Source organism: Elephantulus edwardii, unplaced genomic scaffold (assembly GCF_000299155.1).
Source record: "Elephantulus edwardii isolate Elephantulus edwardi_28Jun2011 unplaced genomic scaffold, EleEdw1.0 scaffold00511, whole genome shotgun sequence".
NCBI classification, from domain to species: Eukaryota; Metazoa; Chordata; class Mammalia; order Macroscelidea; family Macroscelididae; genus Elephantulus; species Elephantulus edwardii.
The window spans coordinates 515,154-531,031 of record NW_006400261.1 but is presented as its reverse complement, the minus strand read 5'-3'; the positions used below and the strand labels follow the sequence as shown (position 1 = coordinate 531,031).

The window sequence follows — 15,878 nt, the reverse complement described above, 5'->3', positions numbered from 1 at the left end:
GAGGAAAGGGCTGGCCATCTGAAAAAGCAGCCATTGGAAACCCCATAGCACAGAGGACACACATAAGGTCACCTTGAGTCAGAGTTGACTCAATGCCAACTGCTTAGAGACATCTAGGGGCAATCGAGAGTGTCCCAAAGTAGCAGGGACTGGAGCAAAAAGGTGGGATGTAACAATCTGAGATGGGTACTCTGAAGGGCTGGGAGAGGTGGCCACATCAACAGTAGGAAGGCGTTCAGTCTGTGGATCCCATGGGGAAGATGTGTCAATACAAGGGAGAGGGAAGCATTGATTGCAGCAAAGGACATCCAGGTGGGCCACATACTGTGGTTAGCAGAGAGGCATCTGACATATGGACAGTATAGGAGCCGTGTGCAAAGAGTATATAGAGGGTGTAGAATGAAATGATACTGGTAGCATTAGCAGGTGGATAAGGGGGTCACGTAGTCTGTAGGGAGTTGCTGTGTGTTAGAGGAGGAGTGACCTGGGATTAAAATGAAGGAGAGAGTTCTTAGAATTGGAAGAAATGAAGAAGTGTGTTCCTGCCTGTCACTACTGTATACCTTTAACAAAAGCCTTGCAACGTTCACCAGCTTTCACAATCATACACATTTTACTCTCACTCCCATCTGTAACTGCTATTGTCTCTGTACACTGTTGAACATTTGTGAAGCTGGCTGTGTGTGGCAACAGTGCTCTTTCCCTACTGTCAGCTTGGTTCTCTTATAAACAGCTTTATCTTTCATGGAAAGAGAATTTTTATTTAACCCAACTGCAATATATGCTCATCGTAGAAAAGCATAAAGAAAAATTAAAGTCTCCCATCATGCTATCACCATTCAGAGACAATCACTGTTAACATTTTTATATATTTCTGTCCCACTTTCCCCATCCATTGTTTAATCTGAGTGCCCAGATGCTTCTTTTAGATCTCATTTTCCCAGATGTGCTGATGAACCTGAAATAAGCCTTCCTACACTGATTCCTCTTCCCTTACAGGGACCCTCTACCTCTTCAAGCATGATGTCCTTCCCCAAGGACTATCCCCTTCTAACAACAGTATGTTCACAACACAAAGTATGTAAGCAAAAAATTTCACCATCCTTATTTGCACTTGTTCCAAGACAAGACTGACTCAATGACTATCACAGTGAGCTCAAGTGTGTTGTAGATAGTAAGGATGGATGGAATCAGACAGGGCAGGTTTCAGATCCATTCACTTGATGGTACACAACAAAAACAACATGAGTCATAGTCAACTCAACGACATATAACAACAACACTCATTCCACAGTAGCAGACTGAATTATGCATGTGGTGTGACATGGTACAAAGAGAACACTAATCTTCCCAAAGAAGAATAAATACCAGTGGAAAACCATTTTTCCCTGTCACCTTTCACTCACAATGTATATGGATGCAGTACTTATCCTTATGATACTGAGTTGCATAAGACAATTACTGTAAAAATAGAAGGACAACTAGTAAAAAATATATGAGGATCCAAAGGGGGAAAAGGTGGTTAACAGAGGAGTAACTATGGATAGGGGCATAACCACAGGGTGGGTGGAGGGAAGGGGTAAAGGCAATGGGAAAGATCCAGCAGGGATATATAAAGACCGTGTAATAGTGGGCATGGTCCAATGGTGATTAATTTTATAAAACATTGTAAATGGGAATGATTGTATGAAACACAATGTGAATGAAGAATAATGTGAAACACAATGTATATTAACTTTGTAAGCAAACTAATATTAAAAAAATTTTATTAAAACCGAGGACTATAATCTTCATTAAAGAAAAGCTTGGAAGAACGCTAGAAGTTCTAATCCACAGCATACAGTCTTCCAAAGTATCCTGAAAAACACACAACCAGGAGAAGATAAAATAGATGAATAAGATCTTCTAAGAATAAAATTCCTATGCACATCTAAAAACATCTCCACCAGGTAAAAAGGGAAGCCACAGACTGGGGAAAAAATTTGGTAATGACATATCAGATAAGGGACTTATATCCAGAATTTATAAAATACTTGAGCACCACAACAAGATAAAGGTAAATAATCCAATAGAAAAATGGGCACAGGATATGAACAGACACTTCACCAAAGAAGACATTCAGATGGCCAACAAGCACATGAAGAAATGTTCAAAATCCCTAGCTCTAAGACAGATGCAAATTAAAACAACTATGAGATATCATTTCACTCCAGTCAGAATAGCAAAATTTAATAGAACAGCAAGCAACAAATGCTGGTGAGGTTGTCAAGAAACTGGGACCCTTATTCACTGTTGGTGGGAGTGTAAAATGGTGCAACCACTGTGGAAAGCAGTATGGCGCTTTCTCAAAAAGTTGCAAATAGAGATACCATTTGATCCAGTAATTCCACTACTGGGAATATACCCCAAAGAGACTATAACTGACACCCAAGCAGATATATGCACACCCATGTTAATTGCAGCTTTGTTCACAATAGCAAGGAGTTGGAAACAACAGAGGTGCCCATCAACAAATGAATGGATAGAGAAGCTGTAGTATATTTACACAATGGAATAATATGCTGCATTGAAAAAGAAGGAACTCATGCAAATTATTCAAAATGGGTGACCCTGGAGGACATTATGCTGAGTGAAGTATCTCAGTCACAAAAGGACAAATACTGCATGGTGCCACTGTTGTAAAGCAGGACTGACCTCGGGGCTGGGGGGAGACTGAGAAGGGTGGGTTAAATAATGTATACTGCATTGAAACAGATGAGAAAGAAAACTGTTTAAGAGGGGAAATTATTAGGTATTTTTGTCATGACAGGAGTCCAGAGCAAAAACTGTATAGTGGAGTGGACCTGGGGGGAGGAATTGTAAAACAATGAAAGAATTTTTCTTTTACTTTTCCAAGAGGGTAGTGTACTGGGGGGGGGGGGGGGTTGGGAGGGAGAAAAAGCGCAACAATGAATGAATGGAAATCCAAAGTTTCTGTAAATTTTCATTGAAATTAATAATAAATTAAAAAAAATTCAGTGTATGAATTACTGAATCCACTATCTTCCTAGCAGACTCCTCACCAACCACAGACCTGGTTCCAAAAGTGTACTGGTAAATAAGCCAAAACCAAACTCATTGCTGTTGAGTCAGTTTTGGCTCCATGAAATTTTCTAGGATGTACAGTTTTGAGATTTCCTCATCTTTATCCCAAAGAGCAGTGAACCATTAGCAGTTCAACATAGAAAAATTCACAAATTCTTTGTTGTCGAGTAAGAATCAACTCATAGCTGGCCCTCCAGTGGGTTTTCAGCAAGTTGCAAATTGTACAGAAAGAGATTGATCATCTTTCTCCAGTGGTGTCATGCGGTATTCAAATTGCCAGAAAAGTACCACCTTTGGGCTAGCAGTGCAATTCCCTACACCACCAACGTGCCCCAAATGTACTAAAAATTGTAAATGGTTAGATTTCAGGCCAGGTGGACAATAAGGTGGTAAAGATATTGCTGAGAACAATTCTGAACACAATTCCTCCTAACCCTGCTGGATCCTGGCTCTCTCTGAGATTCAAAATTCCAGATACCTAAATATTTTTTTCATTTTGTGCTGAAAATGCACATTTTATGTAGGTAATTGTATGATACATATAACATAAAAATATATGTCTGTTGTGACCTCTCTCTTTTGTCTTAGGCTCTTAATTCATCTCGAGTCATAGCCAAATGGACACACACACACACACACACACACACACACTCTTCTCTCAAATTTTCTTTCTTAGCTTATTATGAGCAGTTAATGATGAGAATGAGGAATTGAGAAGAAGCAGATGAGAAAGAACTGTATCTGGGCCTCCTAGGAGCTGCTGAGAGAAGGCCTAGAGGAACTTGAGCCAGAGGAGGGCAGGGTTCGGAGGCCCCAAGACACTGTTCTTAAAGCTGGTGAGGAACCCAAGGTACCACTGAGAAAATTTTTTCACAATGTCTACTTGGTGTGACTGAGAGACACTGTGCAAAGGAAGTATGTAGGACACTGATTTACTTGAGGAAACTACTAACCACTTTTTCTGCATTTTACATTTAAACTAGCTTAGGGAAGACTCCTCAAATCTTTTAAATTCAGATGATACAGACTCAAGAATGTGTTTTGGTTCTCTTTCTTTAGCTTCAGATTGAACTTGGACATGTATAGTTGATGGCCTGTTCCACAGTCAGCACATGACCTATTTATTTGGAGCTGCTTCTATTGAGCTTCTCCAATGATTCCTTCCACAGAGGTAGTCAATCTGATTCCTGTGCAATCCATTAGATGAGGTCCATGGGTATAGTTGCTGTTTGTATTTATTTAAAAAGGTTATATATATATATTCTTTTTTGTGCGTGTACCGTCAAATCAGATCTGACTGGTACAGGAGAAGATTGTCCCTCCTTCTCTAGCAGAGCATCTGGTGGATTCGAACCACGTACCTCTGGGATTGCAGTGCAGTTTCTTGCCACTAGGCCACCAGAGCTCCCCCTAAAAAGGTAGCTTATAATGAAGAAATCATTGAATGTATAAAATTCATTCCTTCTCCAGCCTCATTTTTGTCACCAAGTCTTTAAGTTCTGAATACCATTCCTTATTTGTTTCAAATGTTTGCATTTCAGGCACCAATTATTATAAAAGCATTTTGATTGCATGTTTGATCAATTTCTGACTTCAAATTTGGTGGAATTCCTCAGTTTCTTCATCTTTGGCCTTTAGCTGTTGGTGTATTTGATTAATAATTGCATTAACAGGTCTTCGTACATGTATGAGTAGAATCCTATCCCTCATAGCATTGTACTTCAGGATATATCTTGAAACTTTTCAACTATGAATGCAACACCATTCTTCCTAAATTTTTCAATCAGCAGAGAGCTGCCAGAAGTCCAGACTGGGTTTAGAAGGGGTCGTGGTACTAGGGATATTGTAGCTAACGTTAGATGGATCTTAGCTGAAAGCAGAGAATACCAGGGGAATGTCTATTTGTGTTTCATTGACTATGCAAAGGCATTTGACTGTGTGGATCATAACAAACTGTGGCTGACTCTGAGAAGAATGGGAATCTCAGAACACTTGCTAGTTCTGATGTGAAACCTATACTTGGACCAGGAGACAGTCGTCAGAACAGAGCATGGGAACACTGCATAGTTCAAAATTGGGAAGGGCATACACCAGGGATGCATCCTATCTCCATACCTTTTCAACCTGTATGCAGAACAGATTATCCCAGAGTCTGGGCTCTATGAGGAGAAAGGTGGGGTCAAGATTGGTGGATGATTTATCAATAATCTGTGTTATGCAGATGACACAACCCTGCTTGCTGAAACTGAGGAGGACCTGAAGCATCTGCTGCAGAGGGTCAAGGACTGCAGCCTCCAATATGGATAGAGGCTCAATGTTAAGAAGACAAGGATTCTAACCACTGGACCAATTGGCAGCATCAGGATGGATGGTGAAGAGATTGAGATTGTTCACAGCTTTAGTTTGCTTGGCTCCACAGTCAACACTCTTGGCACCAGTAGCCAGGAAATTAAAAGGCACATTGCCATGGGAAAGTCTACTGTTAGGGACCTCTCCAAAGTACTGAAGAGCAATGGTGTCTCTCTGGAGACTAAGATGCGTCTGATACAGGCCATGGTCTTCGCAATCACTTGTTATGCATCAGAGAGTTGGACAATGACCAAGGAGGATAGAAGGAAAATTGATGCCTTTGAGCTGTGGTGCTGGAGAAGAGTATTGCGAGTACCATGGACTGCTAGGAAAACAAACCGATTCATCCTGGAAAGGGTGAATCCTTAGCGCCAAGGATTCTGAGGCTCCGTCTGACATACTTTGGACATGTTGTGAGGAGAGACCGGTCCTTGGAGAGGGACATCATGCTTGGGAGGGTGGAGGGACGGCGCAGGAGGGGAAGGCCCTCTATGAGGTGGATTGATTTAGTGACTGGGATAATCAGGATGTGAGTGTCAGAGACAGTGCGATTGGCACAAGACAGAGCAGAGTTTAGGGCTGTTGTACATAGGGTCACTAGCAGTCGCAAGAGACTCGACGGCATATAACAACTAGTAGATATGACTGAAGATGGGAAGATGGGAAGGATATATATATAATCCATGAAGAGAGCAGAAGGTCATGGCAGAGACAGAAAAGAAGAGAAAACACAAATGGCTGGCAGAAGAGACTGAAAATTGTACTTGAATGTTGAGAAGCCAAAACAAAGGAAAGAGATGGCAAAAAAGAAAATTAAAAAAGAGATGAACATAAGATTTCAAAGGGCATCTTGAGAAGACAAAGCAAAGTATCATAATGAAATGTGCAAAAGAGCTGAAGTTGAAGAATAAACTTGTTTGGCAATAATAACAAACCAATTAAAGTCTCGAGTTGCAATACTGAGAGGTGCTATGGGCAAAATCTTGAGCAAAGATTTGTCCTCCAGTCACAAATAAATAAACACTCAGCCTGGGGAATGAATGACCTTTTAAACAGAGTTGTTGTTAGGTGCCATCAAGCTGAGTATGATTCATGGGACCTGATGAACAACAGTTCTAGATCTTGTCCTATCCTGTACCAACCTCATAACTTCTGACATACTTGAAGACAATTAAAACCAGCATACATGTCCTTGGATTAAAAGTAAGCATTTCTCCTTCATTATTCTGATTTCTCTTGTAAGAACAGAAGTTATTGTTATGTGCCATCCAGTCAGAACCGACCCATAGCTGTCCCTCCAGTGAGTTTTCAGAAGCAGTAAATCACTTGGAAAGAGATTGTCCATCCTTCTATGCAGTAGTTGTAGAATTAGAACTGTGTGCTTTCAGGATTACAGCACAGCTTCTTACCACTAGGCCATCAGAGCTCCCAAGAATAGAAGCTGTTGTTGTGTACCATCTCTTTCCTTTGTTTTGGCTTCTCAACACTCAAGTTAGAACCGGCCCACAGCTGACCCTCCAGTGGGTTTCAGAGACATTTATTTAATCACATGGGAAGAGACTGTCCATCTTTCTCTTGCAGAGCAGCTGATGGATTTGAACCTCGTGCCTTTGGGTTGATAATGCAGCTCCTTACCACTAGGTCACCCGAGCTCCCTATACATGGAAGATTATTGTTGTTAGTTGCCATTGATCTAGTAGGACTCATAGTTACCCACAGAGAAATCTCTAAGTAGGTTCAAAGCCTAGTTTTTAAGCTAGTAGAGAGCTCTGGGGGCTAGTGGTTAGAAGCTACACTGTAATCCCAAAGGCAAGTGGTTTGGATCTACCAGGTGCTCTGTGGGAGAAAGATGGGCAGTCTCCTCCCAATTGAACCTCTGCGTGGGTTCAAACCCTAAGTAGTGCAGCACTTACCCTTTTGTGCCACCCAAAAACTTTCATTCTGTGATATTGTTATGTGCCATCAAGTCCAAAAGATGCATAGTTGATCCTCCAGCAGTGGGTTTTAAGAGGAGACTGTCCATCTTTTTCCCAACGTGCAGTGCAGCAGGTGGATTCAAACTGTGTCTCTTTGAATTGGCAGCCCAACTCCTTACCCACTAGCGCATCCGAACTGCACACTGAAATGGGCACCATTAAGAAGACAATGTCAAAGAACCTAATAGCAAAGGCTTTGTTCTTGTTAGGTGGCATCGAGTCTATTCCCACTCACAGCAAATTAAAAACAAACTTTTTTTTTTTTTTAAGGAGGAAAGAAATCTAAGCACCACTCCAATTTTTAACAAAGCTGTCTACAAAATCAAGAGCTCATGCAGTGTGAATTTCAAGGATGTGTTTTAATTTCAGCAGGGCCATTGTGCGAAAGCCTCTTTCTACGCAGCTTGTGGAGGACCACATTGGCGATTTCCCTGCCAACCGCTTTGTGCACATCACTCCCGTTCCACTAACACCAATCTCCAATGAACTTTAAACACAGACGTGTCTTGTAATTACGCCCACTTAGCCTGATGCCGCCTGTCTGTTACAGCGTTTCAGTCTGTCCTCAGATCTTTTGAATAAACTGATTGTATTTGATCAGACCTTCTGTCTTTTCATCTGTTATCTTCATGCCCTTCACATTCACATACTGTTTCAACTTCTTAAACACGTGATTCTGCTGGTGGTACTCCCCCCACCCTTCACTTCCTACCAGTCTGATATTGCATTACATTAACATGCAAACAAAGCACTTCCTCATTCAGTTGAGAATTTGCAGTTCTAGAGCTGAAGGCAGGTTAGTCTATTTTTTAATAGATTTTATAGCACCAGGTTTTACTGCTGTGTTGGAAGGCAGGAATATTCCCTGATATTTGTCAGCCTTCTCCCCCCACCCCCTTCGTCTTTTCTTATTTCCACTCCTTTTCTTTTCTCTTCCTTCCTTTGTTTCTTTTAAAAGGACCATTCTTTTATGTAGATAAAGTCATACTTTAAATATTTATAAAAGCAAGTTGATTACTCTGCTATACGTTATAAAAACAAGTTGATTACCCTTTTCACACGCCAAAATTATCTCAAAATGAATCACAGAACTAAATCCAATAGTTAAAATTATAAAACTTCTAGAAGAAAATAGAGAAGAAATTTGTATAACTTTGGATAAGAGAGAAAAAAAGAATAAACTTTAGTTTGTTGTTGTTAAGTGCTGTCGAGACATAGACTACTCATAGCGACCCTATGAAATAAATATCTGAACACTTGTATAACTTTGATTATTTCTCCAAGTTCATAGGGCTTCCGCAGGCAAGCTATTTCAGAAGTGGATGCCACTCCTGCTTCCACACTTGTTTTTCTCGGGGAGCTCCACCAAACACTGTCCACCATGGGTAACCATTCTCACATTTGACACATCGGTGTCAGTGTTTAGCACCACAGCAACCACGAGTTACTTTATCAACATTAAAATGCTTTATTTCTTGAAAAGCACTGTTACCAGAATCTGCCCTGGTTATGTGGAGTCTTGCTTCCCTCAGCTGGTTAAAGAATTAACCAATGCAGGAAAGACTGGAGCAAGGGGCAGTGTCCACACTACCTAGGTAGCGCACAGCACAGCAATTGCAGTGGCCCTTGGGAGAGTTGACTTTAGTGTACAAACAGCACTGGGGCCTTAGAGGGGCTGTTGCTGGTCTGGCTCAAAATAATCCCACATAGGCCAACACCATGCTGGAGTGCTAGGCCCAGAGCACAAGCTGAGGTCTTTGTCAGAGCACAAAGCAGAGAAGACAGACAAGGAAGCAGAAATGATAATAAAAAGCGAAGACTGGTTTATTACAATAGAGACATCCTTAAAAGGATGGGCCCATCTCCCTGGGAAGGACGTAATAGAGAAGGGCAGCATGCCACCTCCCTAAGGTTATATTTATGACTTCCTTGTTTGGGCCAATGAGACGTCATGTGAACTTCCACCTCCTTTTTACCAGGTATGAACTTCTGCCCCAGCTGTCTCATTGGTTCTAATCCTAACACCACATGCCAGAGAACAAAAGAAACTATTCATTCTGGTGGCCTAGTGGTAAGAAGCGGTACTGCAATCCCAAAGGCACATGGTTCGAATCCACCAGCTTCTCCACAGTGGGCAATCTCCTCTAGTGCAGTTTACTGCCTCTGAAAACCCACTGTAGGGGTCAACTATGGGTCAGTTCCGACTCAATGGAACATAACAACAACAACATATATTAGTGGTAAGGAAGCTCTGGTGGCTTGATAGTAAGTTGTGCTGCCAATCCATAGACACATTAACATCCACCAGCTCCTCCATGGGAAAAGATGGGCATTCTCTTCCCATGCAATTTACAGCCTCTGAAAACCCACTGAAGGGTCAGCTATGAGATGCTTGACAAAAGAAGACAGATAGCAATTCACCCATGAGAAAATGTCCAACATTTTAGATGGCTAAAATGAAAAAGACTGATAATACAAAGTTTTGGCAAGGATGTATATAACACAACTAGAAACTTTCATTGATTGCTGATAGCAATGTACAATGGTACGACAACAGCTGGTTTTAAAAAGGAAGTTACCTAGCTGGGTTGTTCTTGTTAAGTATGGTTGAAACTGTATCAACTCAGTTGATCTTTCAGTGGGTTCTCAGACACTATAAATTGCATTGGAGGAGATCTCGCATCTTTCTCTCTTAAAGTCGCAGGTGGATCCTAACCTTCTCCCTTTGGATTGGCAGCTCAGCTCCTAACTTACTAGGCCACCAGAGGCCCCTTACCTACTTATAGAATAAGGACATATTTCAGCACATTATACCACATCTATTAGATGCAATATTTTCTAGCAATCATCAGTGAAAAGAAGGAAATATGGGGACAGCTGAGTTTTTATAAGGCATATGAACAAATGGGGAGGGGAAGCAGCTATGAAATTCTGGGTACACTAACTGAAAATTTTGTAGAAGTGAATATGTGTGGGCAAGGCAAGAAAAGTACATGCAAAATAAGAATATTTCCACTGGGGGGGTGGAAATACCAGGGACTTCCCCTTTAATTGTGTACATTTTCTGTTATATTACTCTTGTATTCATAGACCAAGGGGATTGAAGCTGAAAAGAAGTCGTGTTTAGCTTCTATCTGACTCTATGTATAGCAGAACAAAAGGCAGCTGTCCAAGTAAGCATTGTGAGCCACTGGGATTGTACAGGCTGATTTTGAGAACTAGATCTTGAGGCCTTTTACCTAGTCTGCCTTAGTATAGAAACTCAGCTGAAACCTCAGGATCACAGCAACACACAGGCTGCTACTGACAGGGGAGTGTCGTCTGCTGGAAGGTGAGAATTCTACACTGAACCACTATGGCCGCAGAAATGACGCCTCTGTGGTGAAGCTGATCCCTTCTGTCATGCCTTCAGTCCTTTATCTATGCATCTCCACGCATGTCCAGCCTCTTCACCCCTACCTTGGCTAGTGTGATGCCTGCATCTGCGGAAAGTATTTCCTATCACGCGCTCCTGCTGTATAGGCATGGGGTTTGACTTGAGATGCCCTTTGGGGTGAGGCATGCTTCTGTGTTCACCAAGCCTCATGACAGGATCACTCCCTCTCTGAGAGTTGTAATACTGACTTCCAAACCCAGATAAGATTTATATAAAAACCACTTCCTGATTAGTCACTGTCATTCTGCTTCCTTTATCTGCCTCATCCTTTTGGAAAACACCACACAGGTTCAATGAGCTCTGAGTGTCTGAATCATCACTGGCTCTGACACCCTGACATCTGCCGAGATGCTCACCCACCATTTAGCAGAACTGCACAATACTCTTAGGACTACACAGCCTCCAAAGATGGGGAGTCAGGCCCCACCGACGTCAGGGGCAATTTCGCTCCTGGCTCCATCTCTTGTGTTACTTGGCAAAAGGTTAGTTATTATTCTTTTCCAAATGGCACAAAATCAACAAGCCAATTTTCCAGAAAGATGGGCTCAGAAATAGGGAGACAAGAGCGTTAGATCTTTGAAACACAGCCACTGGATTACTATCCATTCATTTTGCCTCCCATGGTGATGACCACTGCCTGCCCCTCAGGATGATGAGCCCAGAAGACAGGCTGGCATGTACAATCTCACTGGACAAACTGTCTGCAATCCCAGAAAAATGTATGAGTAACAGGTCTAGAACGGGAGTTTGTGTTTATATCAGCCCTGGGCAAGCCTTGCCTCCTGGTTGCATGCCAATGAAATATGGTGAAGTGGGTGCAGGTGGATGAAGGGGTCAGAGGCGTCACATCTTCATCCACTCAGAACTCTCTATTCTGTGTAAGAGGCTTGTAATGCTGTCTCCAGAAGCCTCAGACCTGTTAAACAGCTCCTGAAGGCACTCTAAGAGTCAGCTTGCTGAAACAGAAGGGCCAGTGTGCTGTCAAATTGATTTTCTCTTAAAATGGGATTATTTTGTCTGAGTGGGTGTGGGGTTTTTTTTGTTTTATTTTAATTTCAGCAAAATGCTTGTTGATATCCACTGAAGGGAGTCCTGGTAGCTCCCCCACAGCACCCTGCTCTCTCTAATCTTTTCATTGGCCCCAAAGCAACTTTTGAAATCCATTTTTTCTCTTGCATGTCTCTGCTTACACTCACCTCTGCTTTGCGCACTATTTTCATCGCTGTTTGCTTTAATTTACCACAGAATATTCTTGCAGATTACTCAAAATATTTTGCAGGTTACTCTTACCAATGAACAATTCTAAAGTCAGGGTCCCATCTGAGTGACAGGTGCAAGTTACAGATGACGATATACTAGGTCCTTTCTCTCTCTGTCTACCTTCCTCTGATCTTTATCAGACAAGCAAATGCACACACACTTGGATATCCTGCCCCTGCATACCTTTCTTACACTTAATTTTGTATTGGTCTGTAAGGTCTTAACTGGTTAAATTTTTGGTAGATTGCCAGGCCTTTCTTCCTAGTCTTAGTCTAAAAGTTCCACAGTCTACTGTGGCTGACTGTATTTGAAATACTGGTGGAATAGCATTAAGCATCATAATTATTTTCAAGTTACTGAAGTATGCCAAACTGCCACACAGATGGTGGAGTGCATGGAGAACCAGCTCAGTAAATATCTCTTGAATGTAACAGCATCCTGGAAAGGATTAATGATATGAATATATTATACTAGGACAATATATTATTAGAAAAGCTTAATAAGTATGAGAAATCTATATCCCCACACATTTCTGTACCCCAAGGGCAATTAGGCCACTGAGCCAGCAAACCACAACCCTGAAAATATGGACAGGAGCAGGCAAAATGAGAAGGCCTTAGTATCCCAAAGAGATAATACTTTTACATATGGCATCAATTTCTGGGAGTCTGTGAGATATGTAGGACTGTTTGAATCATTTTACAGATATTTAACTACTATTCAAATTGCTTGGCTCAACATGAGTTAACTGAGAGCTAAGGACCCAAGGTGAAGTCTGTGTCCCCTTACACGTCTCAGGCCTGTAGGAGGCCATGGGCTTTTGGGAGAATCTGTGACTCCTTCTCCTAGGCTACAGGTTAGAATCACCTTGAGGCTGCTTAAAAAGTAACGCTGAGTCCAGGTCACCACCCTGTTTCAATTAAATCATAGTCTTAGGGGTGGGGGTTCTGGTATGATGTTTTAAAGCTCTCTGGGTGGGGGAGGAATTCTCAAATGGAGCCAGGGTGAAGCTTAATGAAAAGGAGGGAAAGGGGTATGGAGTGAATGGTGAGAGGAGAGAGACCTTTCTGCCTCCTGCATTTGCATCCAGCCATCACATTAGCACAGTCATGCTTAGACTTGATGGTTTGAGGCCAGTTTGAGTCACCCAGGTATCTTGTTCAAATGCAGATTCAGGTTCAGCAGGTTTGGGATAGAGTCTGAGAGTCTGCATTTCTAATGAGCTTCCACGTGGTTTGGAAGCAGCCAGTCAGCAACACGCAGATCTAATATGAAGTCCAGAAGCCACATCTGGCTATTAGACTTACACATATGGCTTGAAATTTGGCATAGACCAATAGTGAAGATAGGTTCCATTCCCAGACTTAGCAGGCCCCTCTCTCATTTGATTGTGTGCGCCCCTGAGTTGATTCTGACTCACAGGAACCCTGTAGGACAGAACACAACCTCCTTATAGTCTTTAAGCTGTATGGGAGCAGAGCAGGTATTTTCTACAGGGGAACAGCTTGTGACAACTGCTGATTTTTGGGTTGCCCTCATAACTACGGTGCCACCAGGACTCCATCTTTGCTCACCAGGATCACAGAAAATTTCCATGCAGCAGTACAGGCTAGCAGCATTCTGATCTTCAGTGGCCCTTTCTTCTCTGCCCTGGGTGTCAGCCAAACTAGACCTTGAGGGTGGCAATTTCCCATCTTTGAGTCCCAAGTAATAACCACTCAAAAGAAAAAAATCTGCCTTATGGAAAGTGGCTGCTTTGTACTAGAAAGCGAAAACTGAAAGCCTCACAGTAATGGGGCTTATTTCAATACTTTGGCATCGCTGAAAAACCCCCAAGCTCTGATAAAGACACCATTATGTAGGTGCAGAAGCATGCAAAACGGGAGAACAGAGTGTGTTTGAATGCTCTCTGAAAAATACAGATGGTGGTAATATATGCCCCGTAGCCTATTAGCATTCCGTTTCATTTTTGACAACTTCCAAGTTTCCTAGACTCACAATTTGTACATACCACATTCTAGTTACTAGTGGATGTGTGTGGCTATTTTGTCTCATGTTGGGTCACATCACATCAGGTTCTGAAGGCTTTGCTTTATTCACGTCATTAAATAAGGACCACTCCACTTTGAGGAGCAGTTCTTCCCATGGAGATTCTGAAAGCCTTCCAGTTTGAGATTTTCATCTTCTGGCACTACGGCAGATAATGTTCCACTGCTATTCATAAAGTTCTCAAGGGTCAGTTTTTCAAAAGTGGTATCACCAGGTCATTCTTAGTCTGGAAGCTCCACTGAACCCTGTCACTTTGAGAACTCAGAGGTACCTGACTCAAGCTGTTTTTCTTCTTGATCATCTTATATGCGTGCAAAAGCTACACAATGAACAAAGAAGATGGAAGAAGAGCCTGTGCCTCTGAATGAAGGCATTGACAAATAATGTTGAATGTACACCAGAATAAACAATCTGTCTTGGGAAAAGTATAGCCAAAATGCTCCTTAGAAACAAGGGTCTTATGTACTTTGGACACTTCATCAGGACCAGATAGACCTGGAGAAGGACATCATGCTTGATAAAAGAGACATTTTAACAAAAGGCCCTCAAAGAAATGGACTGCAACAATCAGCCAAAACACAGCAACTGTTGTGAGAATGGTGCAGGACTGAGCAATGTTTCATTCTGTTGTCATTCAGACTGTAAGGCAGACAGACTGTGAGGCAGAACAGCCTCTATGACACCGAACAACAATAACTTGTTTGCTGCAACTTTACAAGTCGTAGACAGACTCAGGGAAACAGAGCATCAGTAGGCCTCTACCATGCCAGGGACAAGGGCTGGTTACCAGGAGCCCTACTGGGCAGCTATCACTAGGAAGTATTGGGTTTTTAAAATTTGTTTTCACCTGGGTACTCTCTTTTGGGTATTAGTGGGAACACAAGCTCTGGAATGTGGCCATTGCAGTTTACTGCTTTGTGATCAGCATTTACTATTCCTTATTATCTAAAAGGCTGATTTTAACCTATAGGCTTCTTGAGCTGTATAAGTGGGTTACAATTATGCCTGACTCAGGCCATGGTCTTTTCAATTACTTGCTATGCATCTAAGAGCTGGATAATGAATAAGGATGACAGGAGAATTGATTCCTTTAAGTTGTGGTGTTGGAGAAGAGTGCTGAATATCCAATGGACTGCTGAAAGAACAACAAGTAAGTCTTAGAGAAGGTACAGCCAGAGTGCTCTTTGGAGGCAACAATGGCAAAATCATGTCTCATGTACTTTGGGTATATTGCAAGAAGCTAGTTATTGACATTATGGAAGGTCAGTCAAAGAGAGGAAGAACCCCAACGAGATGGATTGACATAGTGAGTGCAGCAATGGGCTCTAGGGTGTTAGAGAAGATTAGGATGAAATAGGACTGGAGAGGGTTATACTGAACAGCATCTAACAACAACAGCAAAAACTTAATCTGTAGGTTGATGTTCCTAACCCACCCAGTGGCTTGACTGCAGAAAGGTCTGGCAATCCTACGAAAAGTCTATGAAGCAGTTCTACGAATCACTGGCATGAATTGGACTTGACTCAATGGCAATGGGTTTGTTCTGGAAGGTTTTTTATTGTGTGTGTTTGTCACATTTCAGTCTCATTCTGAGTCTTCAGTTCTTTTTTTTTCTATATTTTAATAATTTTCATAAACATTTACAGAGATTTTGGGTTTCCATTCATTCATTGTTGCACTATTCTCTCTACCCTCCTCCCAGTTTGTTCTTGTCCAAATGCCAC

The 15,878-nt window shown here is 41.9% G+C and overlaps 1 pseudogene; it reads right to left on the bottom strand.

The window, feature by feature from the left end:
* LOC102849620 overlaps positions 1-12,065 on the bottom strand; it is a 36,410-nt pseudogene extending 24,345 nt beyond the window's left edge.
* Positions 12,066-15,878: the final 3,813 nt, after the last annotated feature.